The sequence below is a fragment of the Vicugna pacos genome, chromosome 30, assembly GCF_048564905.1.
Source record: "Vicugna pacos chromosome 30, VicPac4, whole genome shotgun sequence".
Lineage (NCBI taxonomy): Eukaryota > Metazoa > Chordata > Mammalia > Artiodactyla > Camelidae > Vicugna > Vicugna pacos.
The window spans coordinates 9,724,230-9,749,374 of NC_133016.1; the positions used below are offsets into that span (position 1 = coordinate 9,724,230).

Genomic DNA, 25,145 nt, shown 5'->3' on the forward strand with positions numbered 1-25,145 from the left:
GCCTCGTTGGTTGTAAGTCTGATCCTTAAGAAGCTAGGTTGTTTTCATTCCTAGGGATTAAGGAACCAGCCCAGTTTGGTTGTGCCTTCGGGGTCAGTGCCATCACCCTCTCCTGCTGACCGGGGTGAGCCTGGCTCCTGAACGAGGCAGCTCCTCACAGGGGTACCCTATTGTGTAAGGAAGTTCTGTAGAACAATAGCTACGAAAATCTCTTTTCATAACAAGATTGTGAAGCTATCGATCATGTGCCTCTTAAACAGTTTGCCTAATGAATCCAGAGCTTGGCTGTCTGAAGGGTGTTGGCATTTTCTCAGTTACTCTGCCCGTGTCCTCACTTGATGCGTTGCTGCGTGCATGTGCGCGCGCGTGTGTGTGCGTGTGTGTGTGTGTGTGTGTGTGTGTGTGTGGGATGAGGAAAGGGAGACAGTCCATGGTTAGGTGCTCTAGGGACAGACTTGTTAGGCTTACGCCATAACTGAAAAGACAGAATTGGTTTCTGGCCGTGCTGATGTGACCAAGAGCAAAGCAGATGAGAAAGGGCCAGATGTGATCAAAACACATCTAATATCTCAGGTTTCTGGAACATCTGAGTCTCAGGGTTTGGTCTTCATTACGATATGCTGAGAAAGTGATGTTTTAAAAGCAAGAAGGGGGAAAAGGCAGATGTGTGGGCTTGAATGGGGTCCCTTCGAAGGGACCCACCCTCTCTTCTGTACGCGGCGCTGGAGGAAGAGCTCCGCAAAAGGTCACATAATATAAATTGAGCCCTTCTATTCCTTCTGCTCAGTATAGAGTCACACAGGCAGTGGCTTTGCAAACTGTGACTTGATCTCTCATGAGCACAATTCATCTGTGTCTTGGGAAGTCTGTTGGGGGTGACCCTGCCACCTGCAATGTGGAAGGGACCACATCCGCTAGGTCTGGATGTCTGAGAGCCAGGAAGGCCCGGAAGGTAACCTCCTGGGTGGCTGGCACGTGTTACCGGAAACTGAACACTGGGATGAAAAGAAAAGCCGTCCCCACCTCCCCGGGGGAGGTGCATTGACTGCAGTCAGGATCCTAGTCCTGCTGAGATGCTGCCCCTTTGTTCTGCTCCCTGCGAGCTCCCCTGCGTGATGGCGGGGAGACATTTCATTGGGTGTTCATCCACCTGGCACAGCCTCAGGGCCAGCACATGACAGGGTGCTCCCCAGCTGTGCGGGAGCCGTGTGCACGTGGACGTGCGCGGGGGCCTCTGGTGCACACACACCGCATCTGTCTTCTGCCTTGTTTCCCTCCCAGGGCGAGCTGGGAACACTGCCCCGCTGTCCTGGTCTCACTCTAGGTTCTACGGTCATCAATAGGCCTGTTCATGTGGGAGGTGACTACACATTTTGCCACAACATCACAGGCTGCTGGGCTCAATGTGACCATTCTTCTTAGAGCGAGCAGAGGGCATGGGACCTCTCCCGTCCGTCCATCCGGGTAAGTCACCGCCCGCATCACAGATCCAACTTGATCCAGGCCACCGGGGATCACTCAGCATTTCTTTTTGTGGGTTAAATAAAATCGGATGAGCAAACGATTATGATTAAGCTCTATTGTGAGGTTTTCTGATACCGTGTAGCCTAATCACTGAAATCTTTGTCAGGCATTGTTTTGAGTGTTAATCCACAAAAAAGGCCAGTGACGAGCTCCCTGAGGTTCTCTGTTTTCACTGTAGTCAATGCTTAATCATCCAAGTCAATGGGCACAATTACTGTCATCGATGATACAAACCCACAAAAAGTCCAAAAATACTTGAGTGGGGGCTGGCAAGCATGTGAGTGCACATGTGCACAGACATTCAGCCGCTGTGAGTCCCTGAGGACAGACGGGGACAGTGTCCGGGGAGTGTCCGCTGCAAGGGTGGGGGCGAGGCAGGAGGCCGGGCGGAGGACATGGCCATCAGTCTACAGAGAAACCTGACCAGGTTTTGCTCTGATGCCATCCCGTGGATATTTTATTTATGCCTTTTCAAGATCAAAGTAACACATGCGTGTGGTTAAAAAGCCAAATAGTGCAAAAGGTGTTTAATACACAGTAACAGCCCAGATGCTGCCCCTCTGCTCCCTTAGACCCACTTCCCAGAGGCAATGCCTTTATCCCTCCCACGCTTTTAAGAAGTTCTTTGGGTGATTATCTTCATCTCTTTAAATAACGTAAATATACCAGCTGGACTGAGGCCCTAGGGCAGCTGTAACTAAGTACCACAGACAGGGTGGCTTCACAGCATAGGCGTTTATTCTCTCCTGGTTCTGGAGACTGGAAGTCCAACATCGAGGAGCCGGCAGGGCCATGCTCCCTCTGAAGGCTCCAGGCGTGGAGGCGGGAGGGAGCTGTTCTCTGTCTTCCAGCCTCAGGTGGTGGCTGTCCATCCTTCGTGGACCTTGGTGGGCAGCTGCCTCGTTCCAGTCTCGGCCTGTGTGGTTGGGAACGTTCTCCCTGTGTTTCTGCCTTCGTGTGGTGTTTCCCACTTATGAGGACAACAGTCATTGGATGAGAGGCCACTCCGATGACCTCCTCTAAACTTGATTGCATCTGTGAAGAACTCGTGTCCAAAAAAGGTCACATTCGCAGGTACCGGGGTTAGAACTGGAACGTATCTTTGGGGGCACAGTTCAACCCCTAACGTCACTCTTTCTCAGTTTATAAACATTTGTTTTGTTGACTTCGTTCCCGGGTACATGGCACTTCTCCCCCTTATTCAGCCCCATTTCTCCCCCGAGCTCCTTCCCTCCGTGGAGAGGTCACCCTTCCTGGTCCTCTTCAAGGACGTTGCTCACATCTCAAACACCTTCTTGAAAATTTCATTTCTTATTCCCTTAACCATAAAGAACACCACTCAAGTACCCACTAAAAAACTGAGAGTATTAGGCCTTCTGACTCCCCTCCCCTCTCCCACATCCCCACCTCTGTCAGCTAGTGCCATGGTTGGTGACACCTGGGTTCTTGAGTTAACTGGATGGTTAAATCCTTTGCCGTCTGTCCGCAGATACAGAATTGATGTTTATCTGTATCTTTTATACAGAGGGCCTACACGTGGAAAGCCAGTAAACAGGGTTTCTATCCTTTACTGTTTCGCCTGTGTCTACTGGATTATATTGTCTTTGCATGCCCTCTGGGTTTTAATTAAAATGCTTTCTACCTTGTGAAGAATGGCAATATAAATGTATGTTTTGTAGCATTTAAGAATCTACATTTCATTCGATTTTAGACGGCATCATGCTTTTCTAGCTGAGTTTGGAGACGCCATTTATTACCATAGCTTGAAATCCTTTTGCGTTCCATGTGGAAATGAAGCGTTGTGTCTTATTAGAGAACGTTTGATGACATGCTCCCTATAGGTCTCTCCTCTTTATGAGTTTCTAACAGCAGGTAACTCATTCCCAGGCAGAGCTAGCCAAATTTTTGTATTTCAGCTCTTTTATTTTTGTTTTGTTTTTTTTAATTCACGGACCAATATAGAGGTGCTAACTTCTTATTTTGCCAAGTTGAGATATTAAGAAATCAACTACTGTTTACTCTTACTGGTAAAATAAAAAGCATGTAACACCAAAAATAGGAAGGACATAATTTTAGAATAAATTACACTATTTTAAAATGGAGTGAATTTAACTTTTAAAAAAATCACTACCTTCCCTGTGTTTTTCCCATTTTTGTGTAGACTGGCAAAAACAGACTGGATGGAGGGTGTCCTAGATCAACCTTGTTTTGTGGACACATGTTTGGTTTTAATGGATGTCGAATGTGACTGTTAATTTCTCCACTTACTCTTGGCTGGTTGGGTTGGCTCATCAGCGCCTGCTGTGGAGGACACTCAAGACAAGGGGGCAGACTTCATGTGGGGTAGGAAGGTTATTCACCCTGCTTTGTGACCCCAAGCTATAAATTGACCCCTGTGTCCCTAACCGTGAACCCCTAGTCCAGGCTACCAGTGCTGGCTCATAAATGTGGGTGTCGGGCATGAAAGCACACAGGTGAAAGGGATTCAAGTCCATGTGTACAGATCTAGCACGTGTATGTAGCCCCTGAGTAAGTCACCCCAACTCTGTATTCATTTCTTTTTCCTTAAAGTGGTCACAAAGCAGTATCAGCCCGTATATATACATTCTCCCAGGGTTACTTTGTAGCTGAGGTTCTATAACTGGCAAACTTGAGCATTTGACACTTGCACAATGACAGCTCTTTTATAGTGTTCTTAAACCAAAGTAAATCCAAAACAGACTGAGACTACTATTTGTCTCACTGAATATATGTGATTAATTAATCATCCAGTGAAGTTCTTTCTGTCCGGGAGGCACTTCTAGGTTGGGGTACCACCATGGCGAGGTTTTAGTACCTTCTGTTGCCACACGCAACTGAATTTAGTTTTCAGAACGTTAATGTTTTTAATATGACATTTTGTGAAATACCCCCAAGTAAGAACAGAATTAATTCCTCACCGTTTTTTTTTTCTTTTTTGCTAAGAAATGTTCGTGTGTGTAGCTGTAACTGACCAGAGACAGTTGTAATAATGGTAACATGTAACACATGGCACCGCCTAGGATGGTGTGGTTCAAAACATTAAGTGATCTTCACAACATCCCAGAGAAGTCGTTAGACCTTGTCTTCTCACGTTTTTCACGCGGGGGAAATCCAGGGCAGGCCAAGGTTAAGAAGCAAGGAGCCCAAGTTTACTCAGCAAGTCAGCTGCAAAGTGAGAAAAGGAAGTCCAGTCTCTTAAAACCACACCACCTAGGCTGGCTAGCAAGTGGCATCACTCTGAGTCCATATTCTCAACTTTCAGGATTCACACTAGACCATTTTGATTTTTGAAGAACTGAACAAATGACAGTTGAATGAATCAAACGTGGCTTTTCAATTCGAAGCACAGAGTTGAGTCCATGGCTATTGTGCTCCTGAGTACAGTCCAGTGTCCATCGAGGAGGAAGGGGCTCTAAGCCCGCAGTATCACTGAGTTTGTTTCGTTTGTTAGAAGTAATGGTCTGGATCAAGCAGTTCACATTGTCATCCCGTTTCCTTTGTGACCAGTACCACATACTACAGAAAAGATCCGGCCCTTATTTATGGAGCTGGGAAAGGTGACAGGTGCTGCCCTTACACTGCTCTGTCTCTGTGTCACCTGGCTCTTGTGGACCTCTGCTGTGCCATCAGTCAAATGGGAAAATGATGTTAAGTGCTTGAAAGCAGAGGATCAGATCAGACTTTCCCACTGTATGTGCTTGGACTTCCAAGAGAATCAGGAATCAGACTTGCAACCAAATGCTCTTTGGGTCCAAGCACTCAGCAGCCAGGGACCCCAGGTACAGGTACAGGCAGACCGAGCATCAGGAGCTTAGAATTCTGCTCCTGTACGTTTCATCTCTGCCCAAGTTCCCCATGACCCTTGGAAGGCCTCGTCCCCGCTGTCTTTTTATTCCCATCCTGCAGTTTTTGCTGAAGTCCAGGGAATGCTACAGGTGTGCTGTCAGGACGGCGCCTTGTGGCGATCCCCTTGAAGATACGATCTTCACTGGAGTTGGAGTCAGATTCTTTGCGCGAAGAATGAGACTGGTACAACTCAAAGAGACCATCTCATATTATCTCCTTTCCAGAACTCATATTTGGAATATATGTACTAATTTATAATACAAACATTTGGAAGTTTCAGATTACGTTGGACTACTGAAAAAACCTAGCATTGATTATGCTGATCCCATTTATGAGGCTTACTCATCAGAGAAAGATGGAATTCAGTACAAGCACATTTTAGTTTTTGCCCAGTCATGTTGGGAATTGTTATGAAGCAGAAAAACCGCCAGGCATCACTTTATCTCCCAAGCAAACATTCTAAATAGTCGAGAGTTTTCTGTGCTCAAAAGGAAGCCTTCTCTCCTGCTGACACTGGCCAAACAAATTGGGGCTCCTGAAAATAAAACCTAAAGACAGAGTAACTTAAACAAGCTTTCAGTGGGTGGAAAGTAAACATTAACTTTATATGTATTTCAAGAAAGTAAAAGACACAGGTGGGAAATGAATCCTCCTTGATAAGAAACAAATGCTTAATAAGGTGGGGAAAAAAAAGAAAACATTCAGTGGTTTTTGGAACTGTGCAAGTCCAGACAGTTTCTTTCTTTCCTTTTTTTTTTTCTTTCCTGGTTAGCTGCTCATAGCCACAAATATGTATATTATTTCCTTCTTGCCCACAATTATAATAAGAATCATCTTCTAATATTCTGGGGAATCCCAAATAAAAATCTCATTTTCCTAAAAAACAGAAAAGTCTTTAACTCCAGCAATTAAATTATTCAGTTATTCACATCTAGAATGTGGAAGAAATAATCAAATTGTTACAAAGACGGAAGTGTCTGGTGTCCACCTCAAAGAGTTTTCTCCCCAGGTTTATACAGTAAACAGCTGATTTCTTAGGGAGTGGTTTGCCCCGGTCACTGATATTTGGAAATAGCACTTTAGAAGCCTCCTTCTCTCCGGTGATTAGGCTGACTCAGTTACGCGAATTAGCGGTAGAATCACAGAATATTTTAATCCTTTTTGTAGATATATTTTTATATGGAGAATAGTTATTAACTATTTTGAATATGCTTCTTGTGCAAGCATGTCAGAGTAGGAAACCGAGCTAACGCTGTAGTGGGTCAGGGCAGTGTCAGGTCTTAGCACTGTGGATCCAGGACAGCCTGCCTGGATTCCAGCCTCCGCTCTGCCCTTTTCCACCCAGTTCTCAATGTTTCCTTTTCCTCATCTGCGAAGTGCCAGTTATAATAATAGCAGCTTCCTCATAAGTGCTGTTGGGAGTTAATATGAGTCAAGAGCTGAGAACAGTGCCTGGCGTGCCCTGAATACTGTGGCAGGAGCATCTATGGTTATTTTTCACAATGAGGGAAACAAGGAACTGTGTTCCTCCCAAGGATGATCCGATTTGCCATTAAAATATGTTTTTGTTTATCGAGTTGGTAACTATTGTCTGTGCATTCACGTAAAAAAAACAAAGCCAGCAGCCAGCGATCCCTGAAATAGCAGATGCTGGGAAGCTATTTATTTTGCCTACTCGGCTTCTTTCTTAATTCCTGCCTGCTGCCTCTTCTACTTCTACATCTGATAGATTTCTCTGTGCAGAATTTCTCTGTGCCAGACCTGTGAAGCACCAACCCCATCAGATTTACTTGGATATGGGAGGAAGTAAAATACTACTTTTTAAAGGCACTCTCCCACTAAGACACGAGGACATACGCAGAACGTGAATGAGTAAAGGGCATTTGAAATGTGAATAAAGCAAGTGATAAAGTAGGTGGTGTCCATTTGCTTGAAAGTAAATTTTCCATAGATAAACTATGATTAAGATTTATCAAGTTCTGTTTCCTTGTAAATTTTTACTTCTTGTATCTAATAATCTTAGTGAATGAAGATCTCATTGATGTCTTTTTTGAGATATAAGGAAAATTAGCATCACTCATAATTGAAGGCTAAAAGATTGATAAGCATAAATTCACCCTTGGAACTCATTTTTATCTTTATTTTTGATTTCCAGAGGGCAGACCTAATGAGTTCACTACTTAACACTGATTAAACAATTTGTCTTGACATTCAAGTATAAAATACCCTCCTCAGTCATTCTTTTTCTTAAGGTTACACAGCCATGGTTGACTTTAAAGTACTCAAATTAAAAATTTCCCCTGCTGCCCGTATGGAAACTCCATGGCCTCCTTAAGCTGAGTTGCACATTATTATAAAGAGCAATATAAATCCTCCCAGGCCAGTATTTAATTTAATTTGATTATTCATGGATTTGTGACTATTATTATTCATTGTCGGTTTATTTTTGTCACGAATTTTAATACTCTACTTTAACTTGTGGACCACATGTGGCTTCAGAAACTCTCTGACAGACAGTAATTCCACTAGTAAGTGGGAAATTCACTTACTGGTGTTCAAAATACCTCAAAATGCAAATAAAGAAGTCTGAATTTTAAAATTTGAATTATTGAGAGATGACTATGAGAAAGAACATGTAGTTTATCAATTGACTGTATCTAAGAGAAAGTCTCCCTCTCCCACTAGAACTGTAGGAGTTTTGAAGAGGGTATTTTTTTTTCAGTTTTATTTTATATTGAAGTGTAATTGATGGACAATGTCAGTTTCAGGTGTACAGCAAAGCAGCTCAGTTATACATGTACATAGATACGTTTTCTTTTCTTTTCAGATTCTTTTCCGTTATGTATTATTAAAAGGGTATATGTTTTTGACATAAAATAAAAATATGCTACCATCACCATGGTTACCGTATTTACTGGACTTGTACCCACCATAGATTTCATGAAACATAACCAAAGTGATCAATACTTCATAAGAGAAGCCAATAACTTCTAATGATAAGTGATCATGCCAAACTCTGCAAATGTATTACTTGCGATATTCAATAACAGCAGAATTTCATTCTCGTGGCTTGATTGACTTGTTTCAAATTTCACTAATTAAAAAATTTTCATTTCCTTAATAGCAATTTCAAAAATTCACTTATCTTCTTCGCCTTTGCACAGGGTAGAGGATTTTGGTGGAAAACAAAGGCTCACTGTGTATTCTTCCTTGCCCCAGTGGCCGTAGTCTGCCACTCATTTCAGATATGCAAATTCCTTGTTTAATATGTAATTGCACATGCTTTTCTTGAGGGCCTCTTTGTGGAGGGAGGATGACACACTGGCAGGAGTATGTGTTTTGGAGTCAAACTGTTCTTGGCTCAAATCCTGGCACAGTTTCTTGCTTACTGTGTGGCCTCAAGTAGCCTCGTTTTTCACGTACGTGACCCAGGGGTTTGTTTAAACTGAGACAGGAGATGCTTAAGGGTTAAGCGGGAGGATGGAGGTGCTAGTGTACGGCGTTCAGTGGGTGCTCAGGTGCTTCCCTGCTTCTCTTTCCCTCTCTTCCCCAGTGGGGACCCACTCCTGGAAGCCCTGTGTGCAGTGTGGCTGCAGGGCAGCGCATAGATGCCTGAAACCACCCTTGGCTTTAGGAAGCCAAACAGTATTGTATCGTGACATTTTAAGGCCAGTCCCTTCATGGTGGGGGCCTTGGTTAACAACTCTGAAATTCAGGCATTGACCTTTACTCCGCGATGATTTCTAAGAGCACTTCCGTCTGACTTTCTATTACTTGATGATCTTACATAGCAATAGGTTCAGGAATAGGAAACTAGCAGTGGGTGTTCAGTGGGCAGAGTTCACCACAATGATGTAGCGTGAAGGACGGGTCAGTTGGACTTAACGACAGACTGGATGTGATTAGCCATGAATCAGAAATTGCTCTAAAGTTGAGTTCTCCAGTATGTCCTCTACAAAACACTAGTTCCCCGAGATGGTAACAGGTATGAATTGAGAAAGGGTTTCTGAAAGTCACATGGGACTTTCCTGTAGGACTTCAAATCTTTCATTTGCTCAAATGCTTTCTGATTCCAAAAGGGGGGGATGTAGTCATTTTCCAAAGCATTTCCAAAACGTGTTGCATCATGGAATCAGAATTACTTTGCACCCATGTATCATCTTGCCAGACTAGTTTTTCACAGGAGGTGTTTGGCAAAACACTGCTCTATGGTTTTAAACCAGGAATGTGGTAGAACACGGGTGCCATTGACTCAATATGCTGCTGCCCGCTTGCAAGGCCCCGTGGAGGCCAGAGAAGAGTAAGACCCAGTCACTGCAGCAAGTCTGGTGACAGGGTTCAGGTGTGGCCTTGGTGACTTGGTGGCAAGGCTCAGGGCAGTAATGGCCCGAGAAGATGGTATCCAAGCAGGTTGCTGATGCAGAATCAGTTGGGGCAGCGTCCTGAGGGCGGAGAGTCCTGGTTTCTGCCTTGGATGTGTTTGTCTCTTTCTCTCTTTCTCCCTAAAGCTCTTGTAATGGTATTTTTATCCAGTTCACCTCAGAGGAATTCTGAAGAGAAAATGAACATGAGTGCCCATCTCAGGCAAATGGAGTTAAACCAGTTGGAACTTTCATTCAGGAGATTTTTTAAAAATTGGCTCTGAGCTTTAGTTTTGAGAACAGTCATCCTTGGTATCTGAGAAGAATTGGTTCCAGGATCACCCATGGAACCAAACTCTGAGGATGCTCAAGTCTCTTCTATAAAGTGGTGCAGTATTTGCATGTTGCCTACCAACGTCAAGGCACCCCTAGATTACTTATAACACCCAATACAGTGTGAATGCTGTGTAAACAGTTGCCAGCCTATGGCAAATTCACGTCTCGCTTTTCGGAACTTTCTGGAACTTTTTTTCCCTGAATAGTTTCCGTGTGTGGTTGGCGGAATCCGTGGATGTGGCACTCACAAACACAGAGACCGGCGAAGCTTGGCTGTTTCACCATGACATTGCCACTTGGCTCTAATGTCAAAAATATAATCCAAGGTGAGGAGCCTGGAAAAACAAACCACACACGCAGAGAACCGACTCCTTTACGTGAAACGTGGAATTTAACTGTTGGTTGAACTTGATGGCGTGGTCTCCATTCTCCCTCCTTGTAGATGACGTAGGAACCAGGGCCTCCTGGCCGGCTGTCGTGGGACGGACCTCTCCTCCCGCCCTCAGGTCTGTGGGCTGCTTCACCGCTGGGCTGTTCTGCCTGTTAGGCCTTAGGAAATTGTTTGGCAGAGATTGTGCTGTTATTTTGCTCATGTTGTGAATAGAGTTTCTCTTGACCTTTTGTTATTTACTGAAACCATCCAGCCTGTTTTCTTTTAAGAGAAGCATGAATAGAAGGGGAGTCGGCCCAGGCTGACTTTGGTATCAGAAGACTGACTTCAGGCAGCTTGGCTTCAAGGAGACTTTTTCAAGTTGAGAGGTCATTGACCTCCTTGTTTCTTATTCCCATGATTTGAAGGGGTCTTTTGGTGGGGGGGGGGCAGGGAGGGTTTCTCACTAAAGCAAACACATGTAAGGTTAGTCATTTACTTAAAACATTTCACCACATCTGAAAACACAGCCCTCTAAGCATTTTCTTCTGATACCTTGGCTTAGCGGGCTGTCCGAGGCCTCTCCTGGTTTGAACAGTGACGTGACGTGTTGCAGAGGAAGACTGCTCTGGACTGGTGACTGGGGGCCCAGGCAGCCCTCACTCCCGACTCTCGGGTCTCATGTGTTTCTCAGTGTCTCATTTCTCCCTTTTCTCTGCCTACCTATGCCTGCCCCACCTGTCTGCACCTGGTAGAGGACTCCCCATTCACTGCAGGGAGAGGAAGTACCAAGATCCCATTCCGTGGTTGGAGATGAGAAAATGTGTGCGTGTGTGTATTTAGAGAGACGTTTGCTCCCATCTCCCCGTCTATTTACCTACTTCTGGTCTCCTTCTGCCTAGACTGAAAATTCAACAGGAAAGCCGGCCTTTTCGTTGGGATCCCCGTAGCTCTGGAAGTCAGCTGCTAGTGTCAAAAGACATCACTCACATTTGTGTCACGTTTATTCTCTTAGCCAAGAAAAATGACCTTGACGTACATAAATCAGCCTGAACGATTTCTGTGTCGTTTTGTAATGACCTGTGGGTTTGAGGATTGCCACAGTCTAATACCGGGCCATTGCTTTGGAGATGTTTCATTCATTTCTTCAGCCGTTCAGTCAACAAATACTGCACTGCCCTCTGCATTGGGATACACTGGTGAACAGAAGCCACAGGCTTCTCATGGAGCCGGTAATGAAGGCAGAGATGCAGATGACAGCGAAGTAAACCGGAAAGTGAGGGAGCTGGTGGACAGCTGAAGGATAATGCCGGGTAAGCAGGGATGCGCAGACCTGTTTAGATGGAAAGAAGAGCAAAATCGTGGCCTGGGTTACAGTCCTCTCTCCTCCCCGCACCCCGTTCTTTATCTAATGACCTGATTACCCTTTAAACCTCTGTGTCACAGGGAACACCCAGGCAACATCAGAAAGTTGCTGTCTTATTAGAATCCTGGTTGTAATGCAGAAACTGCCAAATTCAGTGTGAACCTTTCAGAAACGTAGTTATCCTTCCCCATCCACTCTCGCCTCCTCTCCAATTCAGAGAGGCTACATGGTACCCGATCAGAAGATACGTTGACTTCATTTCTTAAGGGAAGGTCATGGGAAATCCTTTAAAATCCTCTGACTAGGAAAAGAAGCAGCACAGAACTTCAAGTGCAGTTAGGCTGTGTTGGGCAAGCTACTGCCGGATGAACACTCACTTTCTCATGGCACTTCAAAAAAACTCTCTATTTTTCAGAAACAAAAGACGCAAAAAGTTGCAAAAGTAGCACCTGAGAGGCCCCATGTATCCTCCCCTTTGCTTCCTCTAGTGATAATAACATCTTGTAGGACCATAGCATGTAGAGTAATGTATATAGTATACACATTAGTAACACAGGGAGACTGACATCTGTGTCATCTCCAGACCTTATTCAGATTTCACCAGTTTTCCTGGTACTGGTCTGTGTGTGTGCGTGGATGTGTATAGATTCCTGCAACTGCCGCTGCCTCTGGGATACAGAACTATTCCATCACCCCTAAGAAGCTCCCGTGTCTCGTGGCACTTGTGCGTATGAGAACTAGCAGCAGACGTTATCCTCGTCTGGATCATATTCTGGATGAATCTGTAGTGAGCGAGGTTAGAAGAACCTCTGAAATCTGTCACTTGGTTTGGCTGCCATGGAATCTGCATAATTCACATAATTGGTCTGACTTGTAGGAAGAGCATCTGTAAGCCCAGAACAAAAACCCCACAGGTTTCGGTAAATAACCCTGACGTCATCAAGGGAGCCTGTCAACTGATACCAGTTGACTTTTTTTTTTTTAATTGAAGTATAGTCAGTTATGATGTGTCAATTTCTGGTGTTCAGCATAGTGTTTCAGTTTATACACACACACACACACACACACACACACACACACAACACACACATCCATATATTCATTTTCATATTATTTTTCGTTAAAGGATACCAGTTGATTTAAGAGGTTAATACCGGTCATGTGAGCTCAATAGTTTACTTCTTTCCCCTTTCTGATGCCACATAACTTTGGGGACTTAATTTACAGGGAACTTCTACTACAATATTTCCTGAAGATGGCCAAGGAACCAAACATAGTAGTAATGGGTAAACAGCTAACTTCGTTAGTGGATGCATTTCATATAGAAAAGAGAAGAAATTATAGAAAGGTGCCCCTTTTTGGTGTGGAGGGAAGAAACCTTTGGGACGTGCAGTTAGTGAGAACATGAGGTGCAGGCTGAAAGGGAAACAGCTATAAACAGATTGAGGGAGAGACAACGGGTTTAAGGGAAAACATCTGCCTGCATCTGACATCCAAAAGCTGCATCTGTGGCCCAGGATCAATCTTGTCATGCTTAAAAAAGGAATGTGAGGGGGCCCAAAGCAGGCTCTGAAAGTTTCTTGTTTTTTTCCTCGAGATTTTCTATTTGCTTTGCCCAGAATGCCGCCAGTGCCTGATGAAATAAACTCATGTCGTCCTGTTTCTTGGTGCTGGAGTGGCAGTCCTTGGAAGCTAACTTTAGAATGATTGATTTAAAAGACATTTTACCTGCATTGTTCTAGACACACTAATCAGAGGAGCCCATTTAGTTTGCTACACGAAACTTCTGGAACTTCTCCAGACAGACTCTTCAAAGATTTCGTATTTCAGGTCAAAGTTTTCAATATTAAGAAAGCTGGAAACCAGCAGAAAGGGGCAGATAAGTTCTCGTGAAGCCTCAGAAGAGATTAAGAGCATCTCTCTCGATACTGGATGCAACCTAAAATGTGTCCAATAAGTCCTTGACTTATGTATTATTTTTCCTCTTGAGTCACTTGTCTGTGTCCTGTTGGCACAACCCAAGAAGCTGGCTTAAAGGAAATAGAGATCAAGGGTTGCCCACAGATGTGCTGGTTCTCCATTTCTTGGAGTGGAGGCAAAAGAGGATTGTGAGTAAAGAGCTCTTCTCAGCAGCGGGGCGGGGGCAGGGGAGAGTGACTGATAACAAGGTCTGGTGGCACTAGAATGTTGCAGAAAAGCAGCAAGTTGTGATCCCCTGCCTTTGTTCTTAGAGTCTGTGGCATATTCATTTTTCACTCCCCAAGGCAAGCCTGTAATAGACTCTCAACATTTGTTGAAATTAATTGGGCCATATATACAGTATGTCATCTGCTTCCCAGATTTCTCCTCTGTAATGTGGATGTCCTAGCTCTGTGTTAAAAATTAGGACAAGTTATAGAAACATCAGATAATTTGCTTCAAGTCACATAGGTTGAACGTGGTGGGCTGGAACTCAGGTATTTTGACACCCTCCCCTTCCCCAATGATACCTTCCGTTTGTGAGTCAGGGGTTTGTCCTTTTCCTAAGGCACTGAATCCTTCTAATCTAGAACTGTTTCGTGACCCTGACAATGACCGATGGGGTTTGAAGATCCCCACCTTAGAGCAACCATTGCAAAATCTGTCAGCTGGGCACTCATTTGAACGTTGTTTGCTGTGTATTTCCTCAAACTTCGAAAAGCACTAGTTGAGTTTTTCCAAACCAAGCAATTGACCTCAAGACTTGGCATCCTTTGGATTTACACCATAATTCAAAGCCAAATCCTTTTTTTTTTTAAAAAAAAAAAAACTGTATTACACACAAAAGGTGGCCTGATAGTGAAGCAGAGGGTAATGATGGGAGGGGCACTCTCCAACTGGGCCAGGAGGGCAAGCCTGGGACATCTTGTTTCCATCAAGGTCTCGTAGCTGCCCCTTACCTCTCTGGGGCGCTGCACTTTTGAGATCTGCTGTGCTCTTTGTTAGCTGGATGTTTTCCAGTGGGTCATCAAGAGGAAGGCGTGTCCTCTGCATTAATAACCTTTGGAAGGATTTTAGCAGTAAAATCAGAGACCCAACGATCTAGGGGAGAATAGGAACGGTCGGTGGGACGGCATTTATTCCCCTTTCCAAGAAAGTGTCAAGTTCACCACGCCCCAGCACCAGACCCTTCACCCAATAATTCTGAGGTCTCATGTCAAGTTTACTCGATAATGATGATGTAAATGGCAAAACTAGTACCTTCATTTTGGGGCTAAGAATGGATCCTTTTAAAGGCATATGATATACAATATAAGCCACTCCCAGCTCTTACTTAGAATAATAGCTAATTTCTGTATGTGCCTTCCTGTTTCTTTGTTGTTGGTTTTTTTGTTTGTTTGTTTTGTTTTTTGGTGGGTTTTTTTTGTGGATTCATTAATGTGGAGTTCCAAAACAACTCTTGAATGTTTACATTTGCTGCCCTTGATGGCATAAAAGCACAGATACCATATGAAAATTTGAAGAATATGTGAGGTGTATGGCAAAGAAAAAAAAACGGTAGATGAGCAAGCCAGAAAACTATGACCTGTGGGCCGAATCTGGCTCGTCCCTGGGTTTTGTAAATAAAGTTTTATTGGAACACAGCCATACTTACTTGTTTACAGATCGTCCATGACTGTTTTCCTATCAAAACAGCAGAGTCGAGTAGTTAATAGAGACTGGATGCCTTAAAATATTTGCTCTCTGGTCCTTTACTGAAGGCTTTCTAAGCCCTGGCAGAGACATCTCTGTGATATTTCTTTACTTCACCCATTTGTTTATTCATTTGTTCAGTGAACACCAACCCTGTTAAAGACACACACTGTGGGAAATGTAGAAATGAAGAAAGCAGTCCCTGATGGCCAAGAACTTTCCACGTAACAGAGACGAGTCATGGACTCAAACCACCACCTCCTCCAACACACACGATAGACGAGAAAACCAAATTGCTGTGAGGTTCAGAGGTGGCAGAGGCCCTGGGCAAACGGAAGGACTTAGGAATAAGCAAAAGGATCATCTCTTTCCTAACTGTGGCTCCCAGTGGTTCCCCAGTGGGAATTTCATGAGAACTAAGAGTCATTTCCTTCATGGGATTTTACAAACTGTAGTATTCAAAGGGTGGAAATGATTGAGATTTCTTTATCTGGAGGTGCATTTCCCCTGCAACTGTGTGGATAATCATATCTAGAAAATTTTTTTAGGATTTGAAGGAAGGCTTCCTTCTTCGGGGTGGGAGGACAGAAGGAATTCCTTTTTTATTGACTGTTCCCTGAGCATATTAAATGGTATTGATCTTAAAGAAGGGATTGTGGCAGGAAACCCCTGAAATATCAGATGGATTAAAAACAAGTAAAATCATAGAACCCCAGCCATGAATAAGCATGACTCAGTGGCTCTCTGAATGCCACAGTGTGCAGGTGGGAACGGAGCTGTGGGTGAAGGTTCAGGTCAAATGCCATCTCTTCCTGGAAGATTCCACGCGGGAAGCCTTCCCAAATCCTCCAGTTGGGGTTCATGTTTGCGCCTTCATTTGTGAGTTGCTTGAGGGCAGGGCTCACAGCCTTTTTGATTTTTGTGTTGCCAGTAGCACCTACTCCAGTATTTGTGTTTCCGCATATCTATTGAAGTAACGTGAATTGAATGCAGACTGGCACTGTGTATTCAAAGTCTAGGTGGCCAGTTTTGGTAAAGGACCTGAGAATTACAGGTTTATCTAAAAAATGACACGAGTAAGAGGCTTTTCATTCTGCTGCCATCAGAGGCTCAAAAATGTCAGCTAAATCCTGGCCAACCATTTATTTTGTTCATAACAGTAACACTACCAGAATGAGTGCAGCTCATTTGTGTTAGAACACAGCCCTGTGATAGTTCACCCACCGATAAAGTGAGGGTATCTGGTGAGAAAGCTACTGAAAGAAAATGATATTAGACCCCAACAGGTAATTTTAATCTTAGGAAGCACCAAACTGAAATATTTCACATTTCCTCCCTCTGGCTGGGAGAGCCCCTGTAGTTAGCCACCCGACAGCATCTCCTGGGGCTCTGGCTTCTCGTTGCCAAGAAACCCAAACCAGCCTTCAGTGTCTCCAAGCGTTTCCTCAGGGCTCTGCTCTCACAGTAGCCTGGGTACCAATCAACAATGGTATGCCCCAGGTAAACACTGCAAGTTCTGGAAGCGCATCTTGCTCGTCCCCCTCCCCTCCCTCAGCCCAAAGAAGAAAACTCAGTCCTTGTGTATGAAGAACACACTTCAGGGCATTTCCTGACAAATACATAAAGTCATCGCATACACGTGCAGGGGGCGTAGCCTATCCAAACTGTCCAAACACAGGCTCCGCTGTCTCCTTCAAGCCCCACCGGATATTTATGAATGGGATTGCTTCCTGATTTTCTTTTAATGCCAGTAGCAGAGACGTGAGAAAGCAACACCCCTAAAATGGGGAAAGAACACTGGGAACCCAGCCTGCTGCGGCAGGAACCAGCAAGCAGAACCCCTTCCCCCGTCGTGAGGGTCTCCTGTCCCCACGGGACTTTTCCTGAGTTTCTGATTTAGAACAATCATTTTGGAAGGCCTCGAAATGCTTAGGTGAGATGAAATTGCTGATTATCCTAAAGTTCTGTTTTCACTGGAGTCTTTCTGGACGGCCGCTGATTCCGTCCCATTGAAAGCATTCGGTGGCATGCATCCACTCGGTTTCTGCCCACATCACTGCATTCCTGGGATGCCTTTCACAGGCCTTCGCAAGATCATCTGACAGCCGCCTGTGAGGTCAATGAACTTTATACATAATTAAACCTGCGCTGTTAGGAGAATTAATTTTTTTTTCTCCCTGAGAAGTGGAGAAAGAGGACATGTTAATATCGCCCTCCATTACCAAGTAAAAGTTACATGGAGTCATCAGGCTGGTTTCACATGATTTAATGCTGAACCGAATAAGAAAGTGGTTGCATCCTCTACTGGGCCTCACAGAACAGTCACCACCCACACTGTTTATTCAGACTCGGCTCTTGGCCATTTGGGGTTTAAGCCAGAAGAAAAGGGTTGAAAAAATCCAACCCTGGAATGAACGCTTTTGAAACTCTGTATTCTTGATGAAATGCGGCCAAGGATTCTTTTAAAAAATCTATTTAAAATCAATTACTGGGATCATATTTTCATTTACGATGGATTGTTAGCAGCAGCTAATTTTTCTGTTTCCATCCAGCCTTGGAGTTTAGGCTGGAGTTGGAATCATCTCTGTTTTGCCTGGGTATCTGATGCCGCCACCAAACTATGTGTGGGTAATTGGGCAACTCTGACCTTTGACCAACTTTCCATAAAATAACAAGGAAAGGTGTTAGGAGGCAAGGAATCGAATGAAAACAAGCCTCATGGATTGCAAAGAGTGTGCTTCCCCGTGGCGGGGGGGGGGGGGGGACACACAGGCGGCGTCTGTCGTATTGAGAGGAGAGAGAAAGCAGAGGGTAGGACCGGTATGCCTGGGAAGACAGGGACCAGGTCCATCTGTCAGGACTGCAAAACAAAAATCATCTCATATGTCAGATTGTCTCTGGTTTTTAAAGCTCTCCAGAAGAGACTGTGGAACCTCCCTTGGTTACCCACCCTACTCTTTGGCAATTCCTACGGCCAGGAAATTCTTTCTTATTTCCAGCCTACAATGTGCATGTGGTGCTGCTTCAGGGCTGAGCTACTCATGGGGTTACCTCCTCCCCACCTCCCCACAGCATGTGTTACCCCCAGAGTGGGATGGACCCTATGAGTCGCTGCTTGTTGAAGCTACAACCACTTTGACCTCTGTACCCAAGGGTCCCCAGGGCCCACAAGTGGGATTGGTGCTGGGAGCAGGATGGAGGAGTGTTTGCTGAGACTTCCGGATACCGCAGTACTGTTTCCCGGCGTTTTATGTATGTCCCCGGGAGGAAAGGACATCGCTGTGACAGGTCCAGGAATGAGCTCATAGCCATGTGCAAACGTTAAATACGAACCTCCTCTTTCAGATTTTAAGAAATCCAAGTTTTAGGGAAAAACTCCTGAAAACCAGAAGGGACACAGGTTCTAGAACTTCGCTGGCCTCACGATGGTAGTTCACCTCCTCAGTTGTATAAATCAGAAGAGCAGGAAGCCAGAGAGCAAAAGGGGCCAATCCTGGACCAGTCTGCGGGTCTCATGGCCCCAGCACAGCGTCCTGCCCTTCCCAGGATAGTGTGTTCTGAAGGCGAAGTGGTGCCGGGACTGAGGTCACTTTTCTCACTTCCCCCGGCCCCTTCCGCCTCCTCGGCAGATGTGCAGGGAATGTTCCCCGCTTCCACGTGTGAGTTACAGATTTCATTGAAAAGCTGTCAGATGACCCGGGCAGCCTGGCTCCTTCCCTTTTTATGACATTATGTCATTGCCCTACCTCAGGCTACGGTCTGTTCCAGAAAGGAAGAGGCTGTCTTCCCATGCACCCACCCACGCCGTTTTGCACCAAGTTCCCTTTGTGTATAAATTACCGAACGAGGGAAATGAGGGCTCTGAGCCCACAGACAGTTAAGCCTTGTGCCCACCGCGCCCATCCCTCCCTCACCTTCCTGTCCGTCGAGCGATAATCATAACACTTGCCCTACCTGCCTCAGGGGCCTCTAGGAACAAATGATAATATCTATCAAGATCTTTAACTATGCCAAGCACAGGGTTCTTAAATTGTGAAATATTGTAAGCAAACAGGAAATACAGAGACTAAGATAGCAAGTGCATAGGTATCTACCATCGCTGTCACATCTTTATGCCATATTTGTTTCAGATCTTCTCACTTACCTTTAAAAAAGAGAGACAGAGAGAAAACAGTTAAAACAGTTCCCCAGTGCCATTCCCCCATCCCTTCTCTGAGCGTCACAGTTACCAGTTTAAATTTGATGCATATGATTACCACGCACGACTGCATCTTTTACACCTGTGTGTATCTGTAGACGATGTGTATATTTTTAAATGTTTTCAAGCTTATCTAAATGATATCATTGTCTTTGGGTTCTACATTATATTTGTAAGATGTGTCTGTTGTAAAACACATACCTTCACTTCCACTGTGTCCCATGCTGTTTAGTATTCTATCAAAGAAAGGGCGATAAAGTTGTTTCTAACTTTTTAAATGTCCATTTGAGGAATATTACAGCTGTTTCCAACAAAAATTTGACATTACAGATGATGCTACAACATGTACATGTTATTTGCCGACGTGTGGGAGAGTTGACTTTCTCTTGGAGATACAGGTAGGTAGGTAGGTAGATAGGTAGATAGACAGACGTATACTATACACACATCCAGTAGCAAAGTGGTAAAATTAGCACATCTTCAACCTCCCTAGATGTCATCAAATTGCTCTCCAAAGTGATGGTACCAGTTTACCACCAGCATGGGTCTGGAAATTCCTACTGCTTCATATTCTCTCCAATACATGTCACCACCATATTTAAAATTCCCGTTTGCCCATCCAGTGGCTGTGTAGGGTTTAGATGTGATTTCCTGGTTACTATTGAGGTCAGGTGTCTTTTCATTTGCTCACTGAAGTCAGGTTTTCTCTTGTATGGATTTTCCCTTTTTATCCTTTGCCAGTTTTTCTTTCGGTGTGTTTATTTCCTTTTTGATTTATTGGCGTATACACTATATTCTTGATACCAATCCTTTATTATATGCATGGTACATGCCTTCTCTCGGTTTTGTAATTTTATTTTGTTGGTGGCGGTGTGCTGAGAGGTTTTCATTTTTCACTCTGTGAAATTCTTATAGCAAGTTTGTGAGCTGAATGCTATCTCTATTCCTATTTTATAGATGAAGATAGAACCTTTTAGAGAGTTTCAACAAATTCACTGAGTTCTCACAGCTGGTCCATAGTGGGGCTGGATCAAGTCCAGATCTGTCTAGTTCTAGACTGTTCTTTAAGACATAAGCATTGTGACTAGCCCCATTTTACAGATGAACACGCTGAGGCCCAGAGAGGTTGACTGATTTGCTCTGTGTCACGAAGTATAATAGTGTTAGAACTAGGACTATTCTTTAGGTCTCCAGACTGATAAGATAACTGTATACCTAGATTGAAAGATGGGGGAAATGGGCAAATAAATACCACATACACACATCCTTTGATACTTTAAAAAAATCTTGTATCTCTATTTCTTGCCCTTAACCTTTGTTTTTGGTGTCTTTTGTCACATAAGTTTTAAAATGAAATTGATCAACATTTTCTTCTTTTTTTTGCTTTCTGATTTGTGCTATTTTGTCATTCCCTAGCCCAAGATTATCAAAATAGAGTCTATATTTTTTTTCTAAATATTTTAAAGCTAACTGCACTTCTCTTGGACTTGTTTTTTCGATATAACATGAGTTAGAGATCTGCTTTTTTCTGTATGGGTAACTAATTGTCCCGGAACCATCTAATAAATAGTTTAGTCATTTCCCACCGTTTTATAGTGCTACCTCTGTTGCATCCCAAGTTCCTGTACATGGACGGGCTCTCTCTCTATTATGCTGGTCTGGTTCTCCATATTGGCACCAAGCCTATTGTATCTTAATTATAAGGCATTAATAAATGTCTTTATATCTATTAGGACAAGTCTCTGTCTTAACATTTTTTAAATATTGTTTTGGCTTTTTTTTTCTTTGATTCTTCAAAAAATGTTCATGAAAAACTTTCTGGGATTTTAATATGAGTTCTACTTAATTTATGTATTAACTTAGGAGGAATTGATGTCAAATCTTCTCATGTCTGAGCATGATCTATATCTCTATTTATTTAGGTCTTATGACTTTCAGTGAAGTTTTATAATTTGCTTCCATTTAACTCTTGTACCTCTTTCTTTAGATTTATTCTTAGGTTTGTCATGGTTTATTGCTGTTGCTCATGAGATCTTTTAAAAATTACATTTTCTAATTGGCTGATAAGGATGTCATGGATGTTTGTATATTAGTTTTGTCTCCAGCGTTCTTGTCAAACTCTCTTATGACTTGTAATTGTAGTTTCTCATGGATCCTCTATATAGACAATCTTATGTGCAAATAATTCTTCTTTTGGGTCTCCATTTCAAATCTTTATTTCTGTTACTCCTTTTTCTTGTTTTATTGTGTCAGCCACAGATCTCATACAAGGATGAATGGAATAGTGATAGAAAAAGCGTAATTGTCTAGTTCTTGACTTTAAAGGGAATATGTTCCTTAAGTTTATTGCAGCTTCTTAGTAGAAACTGCTTAGTAAAAACTTCCTTTTGTTCTTGCTTGGCTAGGTATTTTATTATATTTTAAAATTCTGGATGGGTGTTAAATTTTATAAATGTTTTTTCTGCATCTATTATGTTGATTTATATAGTTTTTCCTTCTTAATCTGTCAGTGTGGTGAATTACAGTAACACTTTCTAATTTTGAATCTTTTTGAGCTTCTGGAATAAACCTTACTGGATCATTACAAACACACACACACTCACAGGCACACCATATATTTACCATGTGATAAATATGATGTATATCATGTAGGGTATGTATGTACTTGATGTATGTCATACCAAAAAACATATATTAAAAATCAATATATATTTCTATACACACTACACTGCTGGTATGTTTGCTGATATTTTATTTAGGATTGTCGCATTGATATTTTTAACTGAGATTGACCTATTGCTTCCTTTCTTGTACTATCTACTTCTAAAATATACCTTTAAACTGAACTTATAAAAATACATTCAAGAGCTTTTGTTGTTTTTCTATTTTGGTAATATTTTTCTGGGAGATTTTTCCATTTCATCTGATTTTAGATTTATTGCTTTAAAGTAGAGAATAGAATTCTCATACTTAAAAAAAAATCTTCACTGCATTTGTGGTTGTGGCTCCTTTTCATAGCTAATAGTGTTTATCTGTGTTTTCTTTTGTTTCTCTTGCTCATTCTTGTTGAGTATCTATCTATTTCATTAGTCTTTTTAAAGAATCCACATTTGTTTTGTTCCTATGTGTATTGTTTCTTTGCGTTTTATTGATTTGTTATTGTCTTTATTCGTGCCTTCCTACTACTTTATCTTCATCCATTTGTGGAAGAAGAATTTTCTTCTGTTTTCTTTGGGTTTACTTTATTGCTCTTTTTTATCTTCTTAATTTAAAATGTTTCTTGTTTTCTGGTATTACATTTAATGTTGAACATTCCTTCTACTGAAATCTAGGGTTTTAATTATTGTTCAGTTCCAAATATTTTGTTACTTTCATTTTGATTTTATCTTAGTAATTTGGCAGTGTGTTTTTGAAATTTCAGGATGTACTGGGGTTTGGGGGCTGTGGTTTTGTTATTGATTTCAACTTTTATTGTATTATGGTTGATGAGTGTGGTTTGAGTGTTAGCAGTTCTCTGAAAGTTGTTGAGACTTGCTCTGTGGCCTAGAACCTGGTCAATTTACAAACATTTTATGTGTATTCTTTATTTCCTGGGTGGAGTTTTCTTCATATTCATTAGATGAAGTTTGTAATGCGCATTATTTGAATTTTTCCCTTTTTTAGCTTGGTCTATTGATTTCATAGAGATATGTGCTTATATCTTTCACTATAATTTTGAATTTGTTGCCTTCATATAATTAAACCAATTTTTGCTATATGTATTTGACACTGTGTGGTTAGGTATATAGAAGGATTGCTGGTGAATATATCTTTATCATTAAGCAGTAATCTTTTTATCCCCCCAAATGCTTTTGGCTGCAAAGTCTTTTTTATCAGATTAATTAATCCATTCAATTATATAAATATTTATTGAATATTTATTATCTGTAGGAACACTCATTATTCAAATACATTTTTTCATGCTTATCCTTCTTACTAGATTATGTTTTCCGCTTCTCTTATAAACAGCTGGAATTTTACAGAATTCAGTCTGAGGATTTCTGCCTTTTAATGGATTAGCTTAAGCCATTTACATTTATTATGATAAGTCATACATTTGGAATTCACTAGGAATCCAAACGGTTTCTATCTGCCTTGCTGCTTCTTATTTTTTTTCCTATCCTGTCTTCTGCTAGATTACTTGAATTTTCCAGTTGATTTCACTCTCTTCCCTGTGCCCGCTCTTTGCACCTCCTGTGGTGCGAGGCGCCCCGGCCATGCTCAGGGCTCAAGCCCGGGTGGAGATGCTTCTTGAAGACCCGTGCAAAAGACAGAACCTGCTGCAGGAGATACTTCCCCAAGAAGATTTCTGAGTTGGGTGCATTTTTGAAGGAACTAGCTCTCAAGAAGCCAGAGCTATCTAAAGGCCCCATTGGACATCCTGGTTCCCATCTAGTCCAGAGGAAAGAGCAGGAGGAATGGAAGAAGCAGCAGGAGGAGGAAGATAGAGATGAAAAGACAACAGGAGAAGATGAAGGCAAAGGTCCTCCCAGTGGCCCAGTGAGTGGCAAGAAGATTGAAATTCTCCTGCAGTGCCTGAAGTCTGGGACCGCGGATGACACTGGGTAGTCAACCTGGTCACCACCTAGTTGCAGCTGCAGATACCTCGGATGGAAGATGGAAAAAATTTGGAGTGGCTGTGCATTAGAAGGTGTTTGAGCTGATGAACACCCTTTATACCTAGCTGGAAGGCTTCCCCAGCGCAGCAGAGTACCTGGACCCTGCTGGTTGTCATGGAAATCCTCAGAGCTTGTGCTGTATTATATGACATCATCCTGAAGAACTTCAAGAAGCTTGAGAACCCCAGGGGAGAACCAAAGGGGACGATATATTGGAAGTTCCTCTCATCCTGTGGTGAGTCCAGCAGAGCCCTCCCTGCCTCTTACTGGTGGACTCCAGGCCTTCCCCGACCTTTCTCCTGCTGTGATTTCTCTCTCACCTTGCCTCCCAGGTGCAAAAATATAGTCATACTGTTTAAAAAAAGACTATTTTTTTCCTCTTGATTTGTAATGAATATGTTTTGTTCTGTATCTCAGCTGTTGCGTGTAAACCTTTTTAAAAATTATATCTGAGTTCACAAAGTCTAAAATTAAAGTGTTATCTGTATCTCTGCTTCCCAAACAATATAATATAGAATCCTCAGAACACTTGAACCCAGCTTTTCTCTCTTTTGTGTTCTGATATGACACTCATGGCTGTTGTATCATCTATTATTTTGTGTCTATCTTTTTTTGTCCCCATACAACTTTTTTATTTTTATTTTTTTACAAATCTACTTTTTAAAATTTATCACGATGCCATTTCATTTACGTTGTGGTGGTGGCCCTCAACAGGTCTTCCTCTTGGCCCACTGGTCCAGTCAGTGATCTTCATTACATCACCCCTCTGCCTTTGTCCTGTATTGGATCACATAAAAGTTCCTCCTCTTCCACT

At 42.7% G+C, this 25,145-nt stretch overlaps 1 protein-coding gene and 1 pseudogene across 2 annotated transcripts in view; both read left to right on the top strand.

Moving 5' to 3' along the window:
* The window catches only part of BCL2 (BCL2 apoptosis regulator), a 159,130-nt gene that overhangs the window by 51,751 nt on the left and 82,234 nt on the right, over positions 1-25,145 (top strand). The window lies entirely within an intron of this gene.
* On the top strand, positions 1,427-24,677 carry LOC102537064 (proteasome activator complex subunit 1 pseudogene; annotated as a pseudogene).